Source organism: Muscardinus avellanarius (genome assembly GCF_963383645.1).
Source record: "Muscardinus avellanarius genome assembly, chromosome: 2".
Taxonomy (NCBI): Eukaryota; Metazoa; Chordata; class Mammalia; order Rodentia; family Gliridae; genus Muscardinus; species Muscardinus avellanarius.
Window position 1 is genome coordinate 167,378,680 of NC_137787.1, and position 21,710 is coordinate 167,400,389.

Below are 21,710 nucleotides of genomic sequence, written 5' to 3' on the forward strand. Positions count from 1 at the left end.
CTGTTTTCTTTCTTTTTAAAAATACTTTTATTGATGCAATGTAATTGCATATCATAATGAAATTCCAAGTGACACACACACACACACACACACACACACACACACACACACACACACATTGCTTGGAGTATTTCCCTCTGTATACCCGCCTCCTTCTCCTTCCTTCCTTCCCATACATGCTAATAAGATTGGTAGTGAAATGCAGTTTGGATGTAACCTTATCTGAACTGTTCTTTCTCAATTTTCATTTTGTTCCCCATTTTCTTGGCTGTAGGGATCTTGTTCTCATTATATTTTAAAATCGTCATTCTCAGTGAGGTGTGGTGGCCCACACCTGTAATCTCAGTACTTGGGAGGCTGAGACAGGAGGATCACAGGTTCTCAGTCAGCCTCAGCAAGGAGTGAGACCCTGTTCCCATATAAAAGTAAAGTGAGAGCCGGGAGTGGTGGCGCATGCTTGTAAATCCCAGCATTCGGGAGGCTGAGACAGGAGGATCGTGGTTCGAAGACAGCCTCAGCTACTTAGTGAGGCTCCTTGCAACTCTATGAGACCCTGTTTCAAAATAAAGAATAAAAAATAGGGCTGGGGGGCATAGCTTGGAGGTAGATGCCCCTGGGTTTCATCCCCAGTACTGCAAATAAATAAATAAAAATAAATAAATAAAAAATAAATAAAATGATGCTAGGAGTGTGGCTTGGAGGTAAAATGCCCCCAGTAGGAGTTCCACCCCTAGTAGCCGACCCCCACATACAATCGTCATTCTCGGCAGAGTGCCTCAAACATAGTAGATGTTCAGGGAATGTTAGATGATTACCGAATGACTTTAGTTTTGCAACATTTATTAAGTCAGTGTTATTTCCAGACACCCTTCCAAGCATCAATGCTCTTCCTTGACACACTTCATCTGCAGCCTGGGGGTGGAGTCAATGGGAAAGTGCCAGAAACTCTGCCCCAAGGCAGTGAGTGCCAGGTCAGGGCCAGTGTAAACAATTTAAAACCAGGTCAGAGATCCAAGTAGGACTGGATGAATCTAGGAAGCCAAGGCCTGAAGCCAACTAGGGTGGTGTCTGTGTTTCCAGGAGCTGGTGGTAAGAAAATCTTAGAGTTAATCCTGGGTGTCCGAGGGGGGCTGGGCCTATAGCTCAGGGGTACAGGGCTTACCTAGCATGTTCGAGGCCCTGGGCTCAATCCCTAGCATCACAGAACAAAATTTACAGTCTGTTGCCAATGGAAGAGGAAATAGTTGCTGCCCTGATACTAAGGGTGCATGGTTAGTGGGATAAGGGGGATGCAGCAGGAACTCAGGCTTCCTTGAGAGGCTTGGGAGGCTGAGACAGGAGGATTGCAAGGGTTCAAATCCAGCCTCAGCTACTTAGTGAGGCGTTCAGCAACTTAGTGAAACCCTGTTTCCAAATAAAATAGAAAGTAGGTCTAGGAGTATAGCCCAGAGGTAGAAAGCCCCTGGGTTCCACTCCCAGTACCACCAAAAAAAAAAAAAAAAAAAAAAAAAAAAGAAAAAGTGATTCAGTAAAGCAAATGAATACAGTATCCTTTGGGGGAGAAATGGCAATGACCATGAAGGGATCCTCATAGTAATTTTTTGTTTATTTATTTTTTAAAGACAACACCTCAGCTGGGCGTGGTGGCCCACACTAATAATCCTAGTAGTGGGAGGCTGGGCTGGGGAGACCATGCGATCTCAGGTTCAAGGACAGTCTTAGCAAGTAGTGAGACTCATTAGCCTAGGTGATCCTGTTTCAAAATAAAAATAAAGCTGCGCGTGGTGGCACACGCTTGTAATCCCAGCATTTCTGAGGCTGAGACTGGAGGATCTCTGTTCAAGGACAGCCTCAGCTACTCTGTGAGGCCCTTTGCAACTCAGTGAGACACAGTTTCAAAATAAAGAATAAAAAATAGGGCTGGGGTTGCATCTCAGAGGTAGAATGCCCTTGGGTTCCATCCCCAGACCCGCAAAAAAAAAAAAAAAAAAAAAAAATTGGGTTGGGGGTGTAGCTCAGTGGTAGAAGCACCTGGGTTCAATCCCTAGTACCACACAAAAAAGTATTATGATAAAAGGCATTTAGATTTTTTGAAATCTAAAACACGGTATAAAAATAACATGGTATTTTATATGTGTATAAACATAAATACATATATATATATATATATGATATATACTTGGTACTGGGGATTGAACCCAGGGGCATTCTACCTCCAGCATACACCTCCAGCCCTATTTTTTATTCTTTATTTTGAAACAGAGTCTCCCTGAGTTGCAAAGGGCCTCACTAAGTTCTGAAGCTGTTTGTGAACTGTGATCCTGTTTCAGCTTCCCAAATGCTGGGATTAAAAGCGTCTGTTGGTATGCCCGGCTGAACCCAGGGGCATTCTATCTCAAATTCTATCTCAAATTCTATGCCCTATTTTTATTCTTTTTTTTGAACAAGGTCTCACTAAGTTGCAAAGGTCCCAGCCCTATTTTTTTTTTATTCTTTATTTTGTTTGTTTGTTTGTTTATTTATTTTGGTGGTACTGGGGAGGGAACCCAGGTGCCTTCTACCTCCGGGCTACACTCTCAGACCTATTTTATATTTTATTTGGAAACAGGGTCTCTTAAGCCAACTGAGGCTGGCTTTGAACCTGCGATCCTCCTGTCTCAGCCTCCCAAGCGTGCGCCACGCCCGCCCGGCATTTATTCTTTATTTTGAAACAAGGTCTTACTAAATTGCAGAGTAATTTCAGGCTCTTGATAAATTGCAGCCTCACTAAGTAACTGAGGCTGGCCGAGAACCTGCCACCCTCCTGTCTCAGCTGCCCAGGTACTGGGATTACCAACATGGGCCACCATGCCCATCTTTGGCTTCAGATTTGTGAACAGAAATATTAGTTGCAAGGATTTTGTTCTCTTAAGCATTTCTCCATTTATTGGAAACTTCAGTGCCTGGGAGGTGCTTATACTTTATGGACAAGATTATATCCCCCTCAAAAAAAAATTATTTTTTTGTAACACTATTGCTGTATGCATTGTTGAAGGTTCTGTTTGTCCTTGGAATGGTTTCAGATTCTCAAACTCTGAATTCAGGAGATTTATTTCTTAATTCTTCCCTGTACTCATGTCTGCAATCCCCACCCTGCCTGCTGTCATCACTTGATTGAATTTTACAATTCTTTGATTCTTTGGATATTTAAATGTATTCCCTTCCACAGAATCAAAAGATTATTGCATTTGAAAGCTCTTTGCATTCCTTTTCTGGGGTCCTGAGGATTGAATGGGGGGGGGGTTTGCATATGTTAGGCAAGTGTGTGACCACTGAGCTGCACTCACAGTCCTTTTTAAATTTTATTTTACTAAGCCAGGCATGGTGGCCCACACTAGTAATCCTAGTATTTAGGAGGCTGAGGCAGGAGGATCTCAGGTTCTCAGCCAGCCTCAGTTACTTAGTGAAGCTGTCTGCAACTTAGTGAGATCCTGTTTCTAAATAAAAAGTAAAATTGGGCTGTGGGTGTAGCTCGGAGGTAGAGTGCCCCTGGGTTCAATCCCCAGTACCAAGCACATACACACACACAAACATAGAATTATTTTACTCACTTACTTACATACTTTGCAGTACTAGGGATTAAACCCAGGGGCCCTCTACTACTGAGCTACATCTCCACCCTAATATATATTTATATATATATTCGTGATAGTCTCATTAAGTTGCCCAGGTTGGCTTCAAACTACCAATTTTCCTGTCTCAGCCTCTTTTTTTTTTTTTTTTTTTTTTTTTTTTTTTTTTGTGGTACTGGGTGTGGAACCCAGAGGATTTCTGCCTCCAGGCATACTCCCAGACCTATTTTATATTTTATTTGGAAACGGGGTCTCACTAAGTAGCTAAGAGCCTCACTGAGTGGCTGAGGCTGGCTTTGAACCTGTGCAATCCTCCTGTCTCAGCCTCCCAAGCGCGGGGTCTGCCTCAGCCTCTTGAGTAGCTGTATTACAGATGTGTTCCACCATGTCCAGCAACCTTTATTTATTTATTTATTTATTTATTTATTTATTTATTCATTTTTGTGGTTCTGGGGATGGAACGCAGGGGCATTTGACCTCTGAGCTACACTCCCTTTCTTATTTTTTATTCTTTATTTTGAAACCGGGTCTCACTGAGTTGCAGAGGGCCTCACTAAGTAGCTGAGGCTGTCCGTGAACCACGATCCTCCAGGTCTCAGCCTCCCGAATGCTGGGATTACAAGCATGTGCCACCACGCCCGGCTCCAGCAACCTTTAAAAAAAAAAAATTAAAAAAATTAAAAAAATATATATTTTTTTTAGTACTGGGCATGGAACCCAGGGGCATCTACCTCTGAGCTACACCCCAGCCCTATTTTCTTATTTATTTATTATTATTGTTGTTGTTGTTGTTGATTATTATTATTATTATTATTATTATTATTATTATTATGTGTGTTACTGGGGGCAGAACCCAGGGGCTTTTCTACCTCTGGGCTATACTCCCAGACCTATTTTATACTTTATTTGGAAACAGTCTCACTAAGTTGCTGAGAGCCTCACTAAGTAGCTGAGGCTGGCTTCGAACCTGCGCAATCCTGGGATTACAAGAGTGCACCACCACTCCCGGCTCTATATTTAGCTTTTTAAGGATCGTAACATTTCCAATAATCCAAGGTCATTCTATTGAAGTCTGGCTATCTGACAAGGCTTTGTTTTCATTAAGTCAGGATTTTGAAGGTTACTCTGGTATCTTAACCCAGCCGGGTTCTTTCTCTGTGTTGGCCCTTCCTTTCTCTAAGCGTGTCTGGCTCAGTGTCACTGTTTAAGTCTCTCATTTTGAATGTCAGAGTTCCTCTCTGATTGACTTTTTCAAGGGAGAGCTCCTCTATTATTTTACATCATAAAGCTTTTTAAAAAACTGTTCTAAGCTGGGTATGGTGGCACAGGTTTGTAATCCCAGTATTTAGGAGGCTGAGACAGGTTTGAGGACAGCCTCAGCAAGTAGTGAGATTTTCATCAACCTAGTAAAACCCTGTTTCCAAATAAGAAATAAAATCTGTCTGGGGGAGTTCAAAGGTAAAATGCCTCTGGCTTCAATCCCCAGCACACACACACACACACACACACACACACACACACACACACACACTGTTCTGTATGCCACATAAAATAATCTGGAGTTTATTTATCAGTCAATTTGTCAATTTTCTGTCTCTCCAAACCAGACTGCAAGCTCCATGACAACTAAGGCAAACATTTGATTAATTAATCACTTTATTTTGAAATCCTTTTAAGGTCAGGCATGAGGGTATATCCCTATAATCCAGCTAGTTAGGAGGCTGAGGCTGGAGGATTGTGAACTTGAGGACAACCGGAGCGACATAGTAAAACTCAATTTAAAATAATGAATAAAATTATAATACTTTTTTTTTTTTTTCAGAACTGGGGATTGAACCCAGGAGCTTTCTACTTCTAAGCTACATCCCTAGCCTTATTTTTATTCTTTATTTTGAAGCAGGGTCTCACTGAGTTGCAGAGGGCCTCACTTAAGTAGCTGAGGCTGGGTGTACTGGGATTACAAGTGTGAACCACAAAGCTTGGCACTTAAGATTATTTTAGAGTCGCAAGAAGTCGAAAAGATAGTACACTTTCAGTTCCTTTTATTTATCTTCTCCAAAGAATAACACTTTTACACAATTATAGTCCATTATCAAAACCAGAACACTGAAATTGATATGATGTCAATGTCTGGTCTTATAAGACTTTTTTTTGGAGCTGGGTGCGGTGGCGCATGGTTTTAACCCCAGTACTTGGGAGGCTGAGACAGGAGGACTACAGGTTCACAGCCAGCCTCAGCTACTTAGTGAGGCCCTCTGCAACTTAGTGAGACCCTGTCTCAAAATAAAGAATAATAATAAAAATATCTTAATTGAGGTTTCATCAGTTTATATACTAGTGTGTATGTATACATATTGCATGGTTCTATATACTTTTATTCATAAAGTTGTCTCTACGCACATTTTGTGTTTCTAATTTTTTTTTTTTTTTTTTTTTTTGGTGGTACTGGGAGTGGACCCCAGAGGCTTTCTCCCTCCAGGCTATACTCCCAGACCTATTTTATATTTTATTTGGAAACAGGGTCTCACTAAGTTGCTGAGAGCCTCACTAAGTAGCTGAGGCTGGCTTTGAACCTGGGCGATCCTCCTGTCTCAGCCTCCCAAGCGCGGGGATCACAAGCGTGCGCCACCACACCCGGCTCTAAAGTGTTTTTAAAGGTTTCTCCACACAGGGTGAATTGTAACCTACTCTTGCATCAAGTAGCCGAATTTCAGCCAATCACAGCAGCTGAACTGCAGCCAACCAGAGGCGGCCCGCTCTCCAAGCCAGAGTCAGGACGGTGAGATGGTGAGTACCTCATGTCCATCTTCTGTCCATCACTTTTTTCCAGCTATCAATATTACCTGCACTGGTGGGGTGGAACAGTCTAAACTATTTTGTATTTTTTATTTATTTATTTTATTTCATTGTGGTATTGGGGAATGAACTCAGGGGCAGTCTACTTCTGAATTATGCCCCTGGGTTTGCCCCTCCTTTAAAATTTTGAAACTGGATTTCATATATATATATATATATTTTTTTTTTTCTTCTTCTTTTTTTGTGATACTGGGGTTCCTGGAAGCCCTTCTATCTCTGGGCTACACTCCCAGACCTATTTTATTTTTGGAAACAGGGTCTCCTAAGCCAGTGCAGATGGCTTCAAACCTGTACTATCCTCCTGTCTCCGCCTCCCAAGCACAGGGATTACAAGCCTGTGCCACCAAGCCTGGCGCTGGATTTCATATTTTAAGTAGCCTTTGTGAAGGCCACTGTCCTGTCTTCTCCTCCTCCTTCCCCTCCTTCTTTTTTTTTTTTTTTTTTTTGGTGGTACTGGGGATGGAACCCAGGGGCCTTCTACCTCCGGGCTACACTCCCAAACCTATTTTATATTTTATTTGGAAACAGAATCTCTTAAGCCAGCTGAGGCTGGCTTTGAACCTGCGTGATCCTCCTGTCTCAGCCTCCCAAGCACAAGGATTACAAGCGTGCGCCAGCACGCCCGGCTTCCCCTCCTTCTTTTGTGGTGCTGGGTATTGAACCCAAAGGCATTCCACCTTCGAGCCACCCCTAGCCTGATTTGATTTCTTCTTTGGAAATAGGGTCTCCCTAGGTTCATGAGAGTTTCACTGCTTGCCCACCCTGCCCTTGAACCTACAATCCTCCTGTCTCAGCCCCCCAAGTCCTGGGATTACAGATGTGTGCCGTCACACCAGGCTCAGCGCCTGGCTTCTGAACTATTTTTAGACGGAGTTGCTGTCTGGTTCTAGAATGGCAAATAAAGCCAACTAAGACCAGCAACACTGGATGGGTTGTAGCTTCTCCTTGGACACAGTGGCCAGGGCCGGGAAGGTTCCGCCCCGCACACCCACGCCCCTTTGCTTTCCCTTCTTGAGGACTCACCTGTTTTATCACTTTCGTCCCCTCCCCCATCCCACAGCAGCCTGTTCAGTGTGCGCCTGTGAAAGGTACCAGGTAAATATTTGTCGAATGTACCAGTATGTGGCCAACTCTTCCCAAGGGAAATTGCCTAATTTGTTTGTATAAAGAAGTATGAGTCTCTTTACTGCAGTCCAGTTACTAAGAGAATCTTGGAAGAGAAAAATGTCCTCCACACCAAGTGCTGTGTGCGCGTGTGTCCCCATTCACTGAACTACGTCATGATGTGAAACTGCAGTGCGCCGGTACAGGTCAATCAAAAACAACAACAGAGGGAAATGTCGCCAAGCCGGGTGGGGCGGCGCACGCCTGTAATCCCAGTACTTGGGAGGCTGAGAGAGGAGGATGGCAGGTTCCTGGCCAGCTTTAGCGATTTAGTGACACCCTCTGCAACTCAGTGAGACCCTGATAAATAAAGAATAAAAAACAGGGCTGTGGGTGTATAGCTCAGAGGTAGAATGTTCCTGGGTTCAATCCCTAGTATTGCAAAAAAAAAAAAAAAAAATGCGGTCAAACTCTATCTCATAGTGACTGGTTTGCAAAGAACACACATGCGCGCACACAAATCCTCAGCTACCAAACCTCGTAGAGGGGGCGCGTCACGAATTAAGTGAAATCTTAAAATCAAGCCTATTTATTTATATATATATTTTTTTGGTACTGGGGAGTTGAACCTAAGGGGCATTCTGTTTTTATCTTGAATAGGGTCTTGCTAGGTTGATGAGAACTTGACAATTCGCTGAAGCTCTCCTTGAACCTGTGATCTTCCTGTCTCAGTCTCCCAAGTACGGGGATTATAGGTGTACGCAGTTATGTACAATAATCAAACCTTTGTAATTTTAATTTTTTGGTGTTAGAGATTGAACCCAGGGGCATTCTGCCATTGAGGTATATCCCCAGACCTTTTTATTTTTTATTTTGAAACAGGACCTTGCTAAGTTGCTGAGTTTGAGGTTGGCCTTGAACGTCAATTCTCTTGTCTCAGTCTCCCAAATACTTGGATTACAGGTGTGTATCACCATACCCTGCTATTAGCAAGCCTTTACCAATGAGAAAAAGCGTAAAGATCTTGAGGAGTTGGTGTGGTGGTGCATGCCTGCAATCCCATTACTTGGGAGGCTGAGATAGGAGGATTGCAGGTTTAAGCCCAGCCTTGGCCTCATCCTGAGCAACTTAGCAAAGCCCTCAGCAACTTAGTGAGATCCTGTTTCAAAATAAAAATAGCCGGGCGAGGTGGCGCACGCTTGTAAACCCCGTGCTTGGGAGGCAGAGACAGGAGGATTGTGCAGGTTTGAAGCCAGCCATGCTGGCTAGAGAGACCCTGTTTCCAAATAGGAAAAGTATAAAATAGGTCTGGGAGTGTAGCCCGGAGGTAGAAGAGTTTCCAGTAACTCCAGTACCACACACACACAAAAATACCGGAGTGTAACTCAGAGATAAAGTGGTCCTGGGTTCCATCCCCAGTACCGCAAAAAAATAAAAATAAATAAATAAAATAAAATAGGCCTGAGGGTATAGCTTGGAGGTTGAAGCTTCCTTGGTTCAGTTTCTAGCAACACACACACACACACACACACACACACACTTTGAAAGGAGGCCTAAAGAGACATCATATATATTATATAGATATCACATATATTAAAAATAAAATACATAGTAGGGCATGGTGAAAATATATAAAATACATACATAGCACGCTTTTTTTTTTTTTTTCCGGGTCTGGGGATGGAACCCAGGGGCATTTGACCTCCGAGCCGCACCCCCTGCCCTATTTTTTATTCTTTATTTTGAAACCGGGTCTCACTGAGTTGCAGAGGGCCTCACTAAGTAGCTGAGGCTGTCCGCGAACCGTGATCCGTGATCCTCCAGGTCTCAGCCTCCCGAATGCTGGGATTACAAGCGTGCGCCACCACGCCCGGCTTCATAGCACACTTATAATCCCAGCATTTGGGAGGCTGAGACAGGAGGATCGTGGTTCGTGGACAGCCTCAGCTACTACTTAGTGAGGCCCTTTGCAACTCAGTGAGATCCTGTTTCAAAATAAAGAATAAAAATTAAGGCAAGGGGTGTAGCTCGGAGGTAGAATGCCCCTGGGTTCCATCCCCAATACCATACACACACACAAAACCATAGTGTATTTATGTATGTTCCTGATGTTTTTTGTGAGGTGACATTTCAACATCTTCTACAGTCCAAGCTCGCACAGGAAGGCGGCCGCCGAAGGAGAGACGGGGCGCTGCAGCGCAGCCAGGCCCGCTTCCTCCCGGTTCCGATTACTAATACAGTCCCAGAGTAAACAGAAACATGACCCTCCATTAACTTGCTTTAGACTGACGACAATAAAATCTCCCCTAATGGTACCAGGGGGAAATTGACTACTCCTGAAAGATATTTGCACATTGTTGGAGGTTTCTTGACCTTAAGATATCTTTTTGGAAGCATTTAAAGAACTAAAGAAAGAAATTGCCCTTTAAGTAGACCTTGTGACAGAAGTAGATGGGAAAGTAATCACAGCGCATACCAGAGCTCACCTTTGCGCGGGATAACTCCATGACCACGGCGAAGGCAAACAGGCGGCGAGAATGCCAGGATATTCACTCACCTCCTTCCTGATAAGGGCGCCTTATGATTTTTTTTTTTAATATCTCAAAAACCTTTGTTTTGCAGGTTTGCTTTTAGCCAGTTGCCTCTCTTACACTCTTGTGTGGAGACCAAATCTCTTTAGAATCCATTTTCATCGAGTGACCTGGGGCCTAGCATTTCATGTATTTTGTGCTAGAAACCACAGGTAGGACCTGTTTCTGTAAATGATTTATTTCCATGGATCTCTTCCTTTAATTGATTTGATATTTACTTAAGAAAGTTCTTTCTTTGCTCGCCTTGCCATCCCCTCTGAGAGCTTTTGTAAAGTGTGTTGCTATCTCGAATTAGCTGTTTCCTTTCCAGACCAGTCGTTTTTCTGAGGTTTATGGGTCTTTACTGGAATCCAGGCCAGGCACCATTTCATAAAGATCTCTCTCTCTCTCTCTCTCTCTCTCTCTCTCTCTCTCTCTCTCTCTCTCTCTTCGCTCTCCTCTCTCTCTCTCCTCTCTCTCTTGCTATGTAAGTGCTCTACCACTAAACTACATTCTCAGACCAAAGATTTTCCTCTGTGTTCTTTATTTTTGGCTATAGGCTGTGGCTTAGGAAGGCTTTAACCTTTACCTAGTCATTTCCACAATACCTCGTAATAATCACAACACTAACAACAACCATAATCACAAATATAAACTATCCATGTATCCTTGGTTCTATATAAATTATAAATAAAAAAACATCTTTAGAAAGCTTGTAATCCCAGCATTCAGGAGGCTGAGACCGAGGATTGAGGTTCACGGATAGCCTCAGCTTCTTAGTGAGGCCCTCTGCAACTTAGTGAGACCCTGTTTCAAAATAAAGAATAAAAAATAGGGCAGGGGGTAGAGCTCGGAGGTCAAATTCCCCTGAGTTCCATCCCCAGACTTGCCAAAAAAAAAAAAAAAAAAGCTCTGCTAGTTTATGGGTTTTATTTATTTATTTATTTGGTGGTACTGGGGTTCCTGGAAACCCTTCTACCTCCGGATTATACTCCCAGACCTATTTTTATACTTTTATTTGGAAACAGGGTCTTTTAAGCCAGCACGGCTGGCTTCAAACCTGCGCGATCCTTCTGACTCCGCCTCCCAAACGCGGGGATTACAAGCGTGCGCTACCACGCCAGGCTGGTTTATGGGTTTTAAATCTCATCTAAATAAAAGCAACATGATTGCAATAAAATCATGTTTTAAGGCAAGTTGTATAGCTGGGTGTGGTGGCATGTGACTGTAATCCCAGTACTTGGGAGGCAGTGTTAAGAAGATCACAGGTTTAAAGCCAGCCTCAACAGCATAGCAAGACCCTGATTCCAGATAACAACAACAAAAAATTTAAAAAGGGATGAAGGTGTAGCTCTCAGTAGAATGCCCTTGGGTTCATTCCCCAGGAACACACCACACACACACACACACACACACACACACACACACACACACCTGCACACGCACACACACATACACACACACTCAAAAGTGGCTACATCGGATGGACAGTCTGGCAGGAGCCAGGTGCAATGGCACAAACTTGTAATCCTAGCTACTTAGGAGGCCAAGGCAGGAGGATCCCAACATGGCCAGCCTGGGCAACTGAGCATGAACCTGTCTTAAAGTAAATTAGAAAAAAATGTGTGTGTGTGTGTGTGTGTGTGTGTGTGTGTGTGTGTGTGTATGTGTGTTGTGGGGGAGGTATAGATTAGCAGTAGAGTATCTGCCTAGCATGTGTAAGGCTCTGGGCTCATTTCTTAGTGCTACCAAAATAAATAAATAAATAAATAAATAAATAAAATAAAAAAATAAAAAAGAAGTCAAAATCTGTGGTAGAGCTGGGCATGGTGGCACACTCTTAAAATCCCAGCATTTGGAAGGTTGAGACAGGAGGATCCCGGTTCGCAGCCAGCCTCAGCTACTACTTAGCCCCTCTGCAATTCAGTGAGACTTCTGTTTGAAAATAAAGAATAAAAAATATGGCTGGGGGTATAGCTTGGAGGTAGAATGCCCCAGGGTTCCATCTAAAAAAAATTTTGTGGCAGAAATTCTTGTTGCTGGGAGATTGGTATACCGAGGGCACCTGTCTCTCCCCACACTGGGGACCAGGGACTCTCAGCCCTTAGAGTGCTTGGTTGTGTCTCTGCTCACACTGGGGGTGAGGCAGGCGCAGTGCAGGCTCTTGGAGCTGAACTTTCAGCTCTATGGAGGTGTCCAGCCCAGGGCCTGGAGTCTGGAGGGAGCAAGTCCGGGTTCTGCACCTGGCCTTCCCTCTTCAGCAGCAGCTGGAAGCCTTTCAGTCCCTGCGCGCCACCTTTTCTCTTCCTGTAAATAGAAACATGCCACCCTTCTGGGAAACGCTTCAAGAGGCACCTGTGCCATTTGTCTTGTGCTCCTTTAAGAGGAGAAAACCGAAGCCCCAGGTCACCAGAGCAGAAGAGAGTGAAGCAAGAAAGCTGCCTTCCGAGGCTCTGCGGCCTCCAGCCCTGGACCCTGCGTGCACCCAGAGCTCCCTGTGGGAGCCACTCTGACTCAGAGCCCAGGCTGTGTTTCCAGTTGGTTCTGAAGCTAAAGGGAGGCACTGAATTTCAGATTTGCTTGGAAAAAGCCACGCTGCAGGGGAAACCCTGTGTAGCTGTCCAGGGGACTTCCAGAGCCGTGGACGGCAGAAGAAAGCTGTGTTCCTGGGGAAGGCCGACTGAGGGCTGAGAACTGCTCATTTTTCTTGCATCATGGAAAGCTTAGGATGTGCAGGAGAGCTGCCTTTCAACCGGCTTAATCCTTTCTGGAGGCTCATTTCAATGAGCCCCATTGTATTCGGCCCCTATTCGAGCACAATAAAAATAGAACATTCAGAAGACTATGTCCATAGAACCCGAGGGAAATGGAGAGGCAAAGCAACTGTCCAGATAACCCACGCAAAACCAAAACCAAACCAAATAAAACCACCCACCCACCCACCCAACAAACAAACAAACAAACAAACAAAGTCAAAACAGCTTTCACAGCCTGAACCATCCAGTCTGTTTTTCTACATGGTTCAAAATCGCCAGCACTGCATCTCTATTTACTTTTCCTACGTAGACTGAGCTTAAGTTGTTAGAGTACTATTATCTCAAGTACTACCTCAAAAATACCTTTGCTTTAAGTGTCTCTCTTGGCCTTATTTCTCAGTAAGAAAGTAAATGTCGTCATAGATTCAGACACACTTTTGTATAAGATGAATGATAAAGAAGGGTTGGCTGTGGAGTTTGGGGAGGTTTCCTTTTTATTCGGGTCTGCGGGTGAATTCTCTTTGGCAGGGAGCTAAGGACTAGAGATGGTCGGCCTGCACCCTCCCGTGTGTAAAGCCTGTTGCTTTATGCTTGGCTAAGTGCCTGTCATGTGTGTTGGTTGCCAGTACAAGAGCTTGGCTTGTTTAGGAAAGCGAGGAACCTGACTTCCTTTGAGATAGCAGCTAGGAATATTCCACTGAGTGCTAGTGAAACACTGCCCAACCTGGACAGGTGGTGCCGGTCCAGGTTCTTCTCAGACTGGCTTCCCACACTGGGGTAGTGAATTGTCTCAGTTGAGATTCCTGACCCTGTTTATTATTGTTGTTGTTGTTGTTATTATTATTATTATTATTATTATTATTATTATTATTATCAGTAGTAGTAGTAGTACTGGGGATGGAACCCAGGGACCTTTCTACCTCTGGGCTATACTCCCAGACCTATTTTATACTTTATTTGGAAACAGGGTCTCACTAAGTTGTTGAGAGCCTCACTAAGTAGCTGAGGCTGGCTTCGAACCTGCGCAATCCTCCTGTCTCAGCCTCCCAACTGCGGGAATTACAAGTGTGCACCACAGCGCCCAGCTTATATTATTATTTTTTAAATATATGTGGTACTAGGGATTAAAAACGGGGGCATTCTACCTTTAAGCTACACACTCGGCCCTATTTTACTTTTTATTTTAAAACAGGGTCTCTTTGAGTTATTGAGCGCTGGCTTCGGACCTGCAGTCCTCCTGTCTCAGCCTCAAGAACTGGGAGTCCAGGCTGTGCCACTGCCTGGAGAAGTCTGTTGTTTTAATGCACTGTGTCTCTTACCATCTTTCTTTTTACCATTTGTTCATCTGATTTTCACTTCTGCCCACTTCCCAACATAACCAGTCATCAAGTCCTGTGCATTTTTCCACCCAATGTTTTCCTCGTCCTACTCCCAACATTTCCCATCCCATGAGCTCGAGTTCTTATTTTTTTCTTCTTAGTAATACCTTTTTTCCTCCCAGTTTCACCCAATTTCTTTTTTCTTCTTCTTCTATTTTTTTTTTTTTTTTGCGGTACTGGGGATGGAACCCAGGGTCATTGCACCTCTGAGCTACACCCACAGCCCTAATTTTTTATTCTTTATTTTGAAACAGGGTCTCACTGAGTTGCAGAGGGCCTCAACAAGTAGCTGAGGCTGTCTTCGAATTGTAATCCTCCTGTCTCAGCCTCCCGAATGTTGGGAGTACAAGCATATGCCACCATGCCCGGCTCTCACCCAATTTCTAGTCTACTTGAAACAAATGACAGGACAATTTTATTTGAAGCTTCATTTAATTGAACTGTTTTTCCTTGAACTGGGGACAGTGGTGTATACCTGTGTGCCCAGCTACTCTGGAGTCTGAGGCAGGAGAATAGCGAATATGAGGCCAGTCTGGGAAACATAGGCATCACAATAAAACCCTGTGTCAAGGACCAACCAACCAACCAAACAAACAAACAAACAAACAAACAAACAAACAAACAAAAAAGGTAAATAATAGAAAGAAGGAGCCAGGCGTGGTGGCACACCTTGTAATCCCAGCATCTGGGAGGCTGAGACAGGAGGAGGATCACGGTTCAAGGACAGCTGCAGCTACTTAGTGAGGCCCTCCATAACTCAGTGAGACCCTATATCAAAAAAAGGATAAAAAATAGGGCAGGGGGTGTAGCTCGGAGGGCGTATGCCCCTGGGTTCCATCTCCAGACACTCAAAAAAAAAAAAAAAAAAAAAAGAAGAAAAGAAAGAAAGAAATAAGGCCAGCCCAAACATGTTTTTTGTTTTGGTGGTAGTAGGGGTGGAACCCAGAGGCTTTCTACCTCTGGGCTATTACTCCCAAACCTTTTTTATATTTTATTTGGAAACAGGGTCTCACTAAGTTGCTGAGAGCCTCACTAAGTAGCTGAGGCTGGCTTCGAACCCGTGTGTCCTCCTGTCTCAGCCTCCCAAGCGCGGGGATTACAAGCATGCACCACCACGCCCGGCTGCCCAGACATGAGTAGTAAATGCTTCAGTTTAATTCTGATCACTTCCCATCCTCACATGCACTGTCAGGTTTAAGAAGGTATTATTTTGTCATAAAACGTTCCTTCCATCTTTTTTCTTTTTTTTTTAAAAACTTTTTGGTAGTACTGGGGGTGGAACCCAGAGGCTTTCTACCTCCGGGCTATACTCCCAGACCTTATTTATATTTTATTTGGAAACAGAGTCTCACTAAGTTGCTGAGAGCCTCACTCAGTAGCTGAGGCTGGCTTCGAACCCGTGCGATCCTCCTGTCTCAGCCTCCTAAGCGCGGGGATTACAAGCGTGCGCCACCATGCCCGGCTAAATCCCAACCATCTTCCCAGGCCAGATTGGATGCTCCACTTCTTCCAAGAACACTTTTTTTTAAAAAACAACCTTGGAGGAAAATGACCACCTTTGAACTAGAGCCCCAGAATCTTAGGCTTAAAGGGCATCGTGAAGGATGCCAAGCCCCTCCTTTCACCCTATGACATATCCTTTGACCTGTGGACCTGTCCAAGGTGGGGAAGACACATTGCTTGTTTGTACCTCCGGGCTATGCCCCCAGACCTTTTTTTTTTTTTTTTTTTTTTTTCTCCCGGTACTGGGAGTGGAACCCAGAGGCTTTCTACCTCCAGGCTATACTTCCAGTCTTATTTTTTTATACTTTATTTGGAAAGAGGGTCTCATTATGTTCCGAGAGCCTAACTAAGTAGCTGAGGCTGGCTTCGAACCTGTGCGATCCTCCTGTCTCAGCCTCCCAAGCGCGAGGATTACAAGCGGGCGCCACCACGCCCGGCTGCCCACAGACCTATTTTTATATTTTATTTGAAAACAGGGCCTCGCTAAGTTGCTGAGAGCCTCACTAAGCGGCTGAGGATGGCTTTGAACTTGCGATCCTCCTGTCTCAGCCTCCCGAGCGCGGGGATTTCAAGTTTGCGCCACCATGCCCGGCTCCACATTGCTTGTTTGGACTGTTAATATTGGTCAGAATTGTCCCCTCCTCTAATTTCTGTCTCTTTTATTTTATTTGTCTTTGGTCTATCGTCAGGAAAAATATGAAAAATATCCTTCTACATCAAAGCCCTTTAAATCCCTGATGAATGTTGCCATAGCATTGTGACTACTCCAAATACAACACGGATTTCGAATGACTTCTTACACTAAAATGGTGTCTAAATCATTCTCCCAGTTGGCAATTTTATCCGAAAGTGCTCTAGATGGTTCCTAGTACCTTTAAAATGTAGAGTCCAGGAAAAATAACTTTTCTCATCCATAGTATTTATTCCAGAAAACATAATATATATCTCTATATCACGTGTCTGTCTGTCTATCATCTATCTATATCTATTTTATTTTAGTACTGGGGATTGAACACAGGGAGGTTTACTTTCAAGCTACAACCCTAGTCCTATTCTTTCCTTTCCTTTCCTTTTTCCTTTCCTTTTTTTCTTCCTTTTTTGCTGTACTGGGGATGGACATTCTACCTCTGAGCTATACCCCCAGCTCTGTTTTTTATTTTATTTGAAAACAGGGTCTCACTGACTTGCAAAGGGCCTCACTAAGTAGCTGAGGCAGTCCACAAATCATGATCCTCTGTCTCAGCCTCCCAAAAGCTGGGATTACAAGTGTGCACCATCACACCCGCCTCTTATTCTATTTTTTTTTGTGGGTCTGGGGATGGAACCCGGGGGCATTCAACCTCCAAGCTACTCCCCCTGCCTTATTAAAATATTATATATTAAAATATAATATTAAAAAAATATATATATATGGTGGTAGGTGGTACTGGGGTTCCTGGAAGCCCTTCTACCTCTGGGCTAAACTCCCAGACCTATTTTATACTTTTTTATTTTTGGAAACAGGATCTCTTAAGCCAGCGGGGCTGGCTTCGAACCAGCACAATCCTCCTGTCTCTGCCTCTTAAACACAGGGATTACAAGCGTGCGCCACCACGCCCGGCTACTTATTTATATTTTTTGAAGAAGGGTCTTGCTAGGCTACTGAGAGTCTCACTACGTGGCTGAGTCTAATTTATTTATTTATTTATTTTTGTGTGGTACTGGGGATGGAACACAGAGGCATTCTACCTCCAAGCTACATCCCCAGCCCTATTTTTTTTTTTTTTTTTTTTTTCGGGTCTGGGGATGAAACCCAGGGACATTCGACCTCTGAGCTACAGCCCCTGCCCTATTTTTTATTCTTTATTTTGAAACAGGGTCTCACTACGTTGCTGAGTGCCTCACTAAGTAGCTGAGGCTGGCTTCCATTTTCTCGATCTTCCTGTCTCAGCCTCCCGAATGCTGGGATTACAAGCGTGCGCCACCACTCCCGGCAGCTGAGTCTGTTTTTGAACCTAAAATCTTCTTCTTTTAGCCTCTCAAGTTCTGCCATAACAGGCATGTGCAATCTGAAGATTTTCTACCAATCTCTTTCTCTTAGTCTATTTTATAATTTCTCTTTAATGTTGGTTCTCTATAGGTTTCTTTCTAATGGCTCTTTTCCCGGGTATCCATTTTTGTGCTATTAAACCATCTAGTTACATATGAAATCTCTCTCTTGAGTTTCGACTTGGATGGCCAAGGGCACTCAAATTATATACTCAAAAGCTCGAGCTCATTAAACGCTTTGTTTTCCTGGTATCGGATTCCATCTTCATTCCCCAGTACTCTTGGAGGAGGGCAAGCCAGACATCTGGATGTCATCGTCTCTCTATTCTCTTTCTCCACTCCCACTATCCATTCTGATTGAAAACCAGGGACGTTCAATTGTGCTTCCTGAGAATCTAGAATCTCTTCTTTTCTCTTCACCCTCAAGCCACTTTCCTACGCTGGCTCTCATTTTCTCGTGCACAAATTACTCTAATAGTCTCCTCCTATCAGATTTTGGCAGTTGGGAAATACTTAGATGTCAGCTTTCAATTTCTCTCCTAGAGAAAAAGACAGTAAGTATGAAGAAGTCAACTAAAGAGTTGTGAGAAATATTTAGGAAGTAGACTTGAATATATTGAGTGACTTATTGGGTTCTCTGGTAAAGAAAGTGTAAAGAGTGGGGGTGTGGTGATTCATGCCCGTAATCCTAGTACTTGGGAAGCTGAAACAGGAGGGTCACAGATTTGAAGCCAGTTTTACAAACTTAGGGAGAGCCTCAACAACATGGCAAAGACCCTGTTTGAAAATAAGAAAATAGCCGGGCATGGTGGCACATGCTTGTAATCCCTGTGCTTGGGAAACAGAGACAGGAGGATCGCACAGGTTCGAAGCCAGCCTTGCTGGCTTAAGAGACCCTGTTTCCTAATATATATATATATATATATATATATATATATATATATATATATATATATATATAAATAGGTCTGGGAGTATAGCTTGGAGGTAGAAGGGTTTCCTGGAACCCCAGTACCACCACCACCAAAAATAAATAAATAAATAAATAAATAAATAAATAAATAGTGCTGGGGGTCTGTCTAGCTTAGAGTAAGTTGCTTAGAGGTAGAATGCCTCTAGGTTCAATTCCCAGGGTGGACACACGCGTGCGCGCGCGCACACAAACACACACACACACACACCCCTATCACAATCGTCTGCTTACCTGTGCATTTCCTGCAGCGTGCTAACACTGCCAGTTCTGGCAGGACAGGGACAGGTTATACATCTCTGGTGTTTATGGTTGATCCCCTTCTCTTTCACAGGGCTTGATATCTCTTACGTTTTTGTGGTACAGGGATTGGATCCAGAAATATTCTACCTTTGAACGACATCCCCAGCTCTTTTTTTTTTTACATTTTGTTTTGAAATAGGGTCTTGCTCGGTTGCTAGGAGTCTCACTAATTTGCTCAATCTGGTCTTGAGCCTACAATTCTGCAATTCTACTGTCTTAGCCTCAAGTACTGGGATTACAGGTGTGTACTACCACATCTGGCTGGCTTGGTATTTGTGTGTGTGTGTGTGTGTGTGTGTGTGTGTGTTACTGAGGGTGGAACCCAGGGGCTTTTCTACCTCCGGGGTATACTCCCAGACCTATTTTATACTTTATTTGGAAACAGGGTCTCACTAAATTGCTGAGAGCCTCACTAAGTAGCTGAGGCTGGCTTCAAACCTGTGCGATCCTCCTGTCTCAGCCTCCCAGGCGCTGGGATTACAAGGGTGCGTTGGTAACTTTTAAGAGCTCAATATAAAATGGTTGAATGAAATTTTTTTTTTTTCCGGTACTGGGGATGGAACCCAGGGGCATTCTACCTCCGAGCGACACTCCCAGTCCTATTTTTTTTTTTTTGTTTTGTTTTGAAACAGGGTTTCACTAAATTGCAAAGGGCCTCACTAAGTAGCTGAGGCTGTCCGCGAACCACAGTTTTCCTGTTTCAGCCTCCCAAATGCTGGGATTACAAGCGTGTGCCACCACGCCCAGCGGAATGTACGAATTCTTAAAGTTTACTATCACAGATTGTAATGTGTTTAAAAGTATCTTTTTTTAAAAAAAAAAGTTTGGAGCTGGGCGTGGTGGCACACACTTGTGATCCCAGCATTTGAGAGGTTGAGACAGGAGGATTGCCTTTCTCGGACAGCCTCAGCTACTTAGTGAGGTCCCCTGCAACTGCAACCCAGCGAGATCCTCTTTCAAAATAAAGGATAAAAAATAGGGCCAGGGGGTGTATCTCAGAGGTAAAATATCCCTGGGTTCCATCCTCAGTACTGCAACAACAACAACAACAACAACAACAACAACAACAACAACAACAACAAAAGTTTGGTAAGGGACGTTTAAAATTGTTCAGGAAAGAACCAGCCATCATATCTTGCTGTGTATAATTGGAATTATAAAGTAGAAAACAACAACCAAACAAAATCTGGTACAAGTTCACTGTGATCCAGGAACGATGCTGCGTACCCGTAATAACAGCTACTCAGGAGGCTGAGGCAGGAGAATAGCAAGTTTGAGGCCAGCCTGGGTAACTTAGTAAGACCTTGTCTCAAAATCTCAAAACAAAAGAACTGGAGATATGGTTCAGTGCTTGCATAGCATGTGTGAGGCCCTGGATTCAATCCCCCCCACCCCCATGCTTCAATGTGACATTAACTAACCGTCAGGAAAACGGCAGAGGGTGAATCAGTGAGGGGATGTTCCTGACCGTCCACTGTGAGCAGGCTCTGCCTTGGGGCCTGTCCACACTGAGTCCATAGCTCTGTTTGTTCTTGTTTATGCTTATTTTCCTTGCATGCTCTGGTCCATACAGTCTATTATGTTATCATTCTACCCCCCAGGGGATGCAAACAATTCTAATTCAACTTAAAAAAGAAAGTTGTTCTTGTTCTCTCTCTGCTCTCCGGTTAGATGAGACTCGAGTCAGCTGCCATGCATGGCTGAACTTTGGGCTTTCATGAGGAATTTCACGCAAGCTAATTTCTGGGAAAGAGAGACAAACATAAAAATCCCAGATGGAAAACCGGGCCTAGTGGCTCACGCTTGTAATCCCAATACTTGGGAGGCTGAGACAGGAGGATCGCAGGTTTGTGGCCAGCCTCAGCTACTTAGTGTGGCCCTCCAAAACTGTTCGCAGACAGCCTCAGCTACTTAGTGAGGCCCTTTGCAACTCAGTGAGACCCTGTTTTAAAATAATGAAAAATAGGGCTGGGGGTGTAGCTCGCAGGTAGAGTGCTCCTAAATTCTATTCCTGGTTCCTTCCTTCCTTCCTTCCTTCCTTCCTTCCTTCCTTCCTTCCTTCCTTTTCTATTGTGGTACTGGGGATTGAACCCAGAGACATTCAACCTTGGAGCTTTGTAAACAGGATCTTGCTAGGTTGGTAAGAGTCTCACTACTTGCTGAGGCTGTCCTCAAACCTGCAATGCTCCTGTCTCAGCCTCCCAAGTACTGGGATTACAAGCACTGGGATACCTGGCTTCTGTAAAGCCTTTCTTATTGGTTTGTGAGCACCTACTACTTTCCAGACTCTTAATTTTCACCTTGATAAGGTACAGAATAGTTCCCTGGGAGTTGGATTAAAAACTGACATCAGAGCCAGGCATGGTAACTCAAACTTGTAATTGCAGTATTCAGGAGGCTGAGACAGGAGAATCACGAAAATCGGCCAGCCTCAGCTACTTAGTGAAAATCTCCACAACCCGGTGAGACTTTGTTTCAAAATAAAAATAAAAATAAGTGGCGCATGCTTGTAATCTCAGCATTTGGGAGGCTGAGACAGGAGGATCGTGGGTTTACGGCCAGCCTCAGCTACTTAGTGAGGCCCTTTGTAACTCAGTGAGACCCTGTTTCAAAATAAAGAATAAAATATA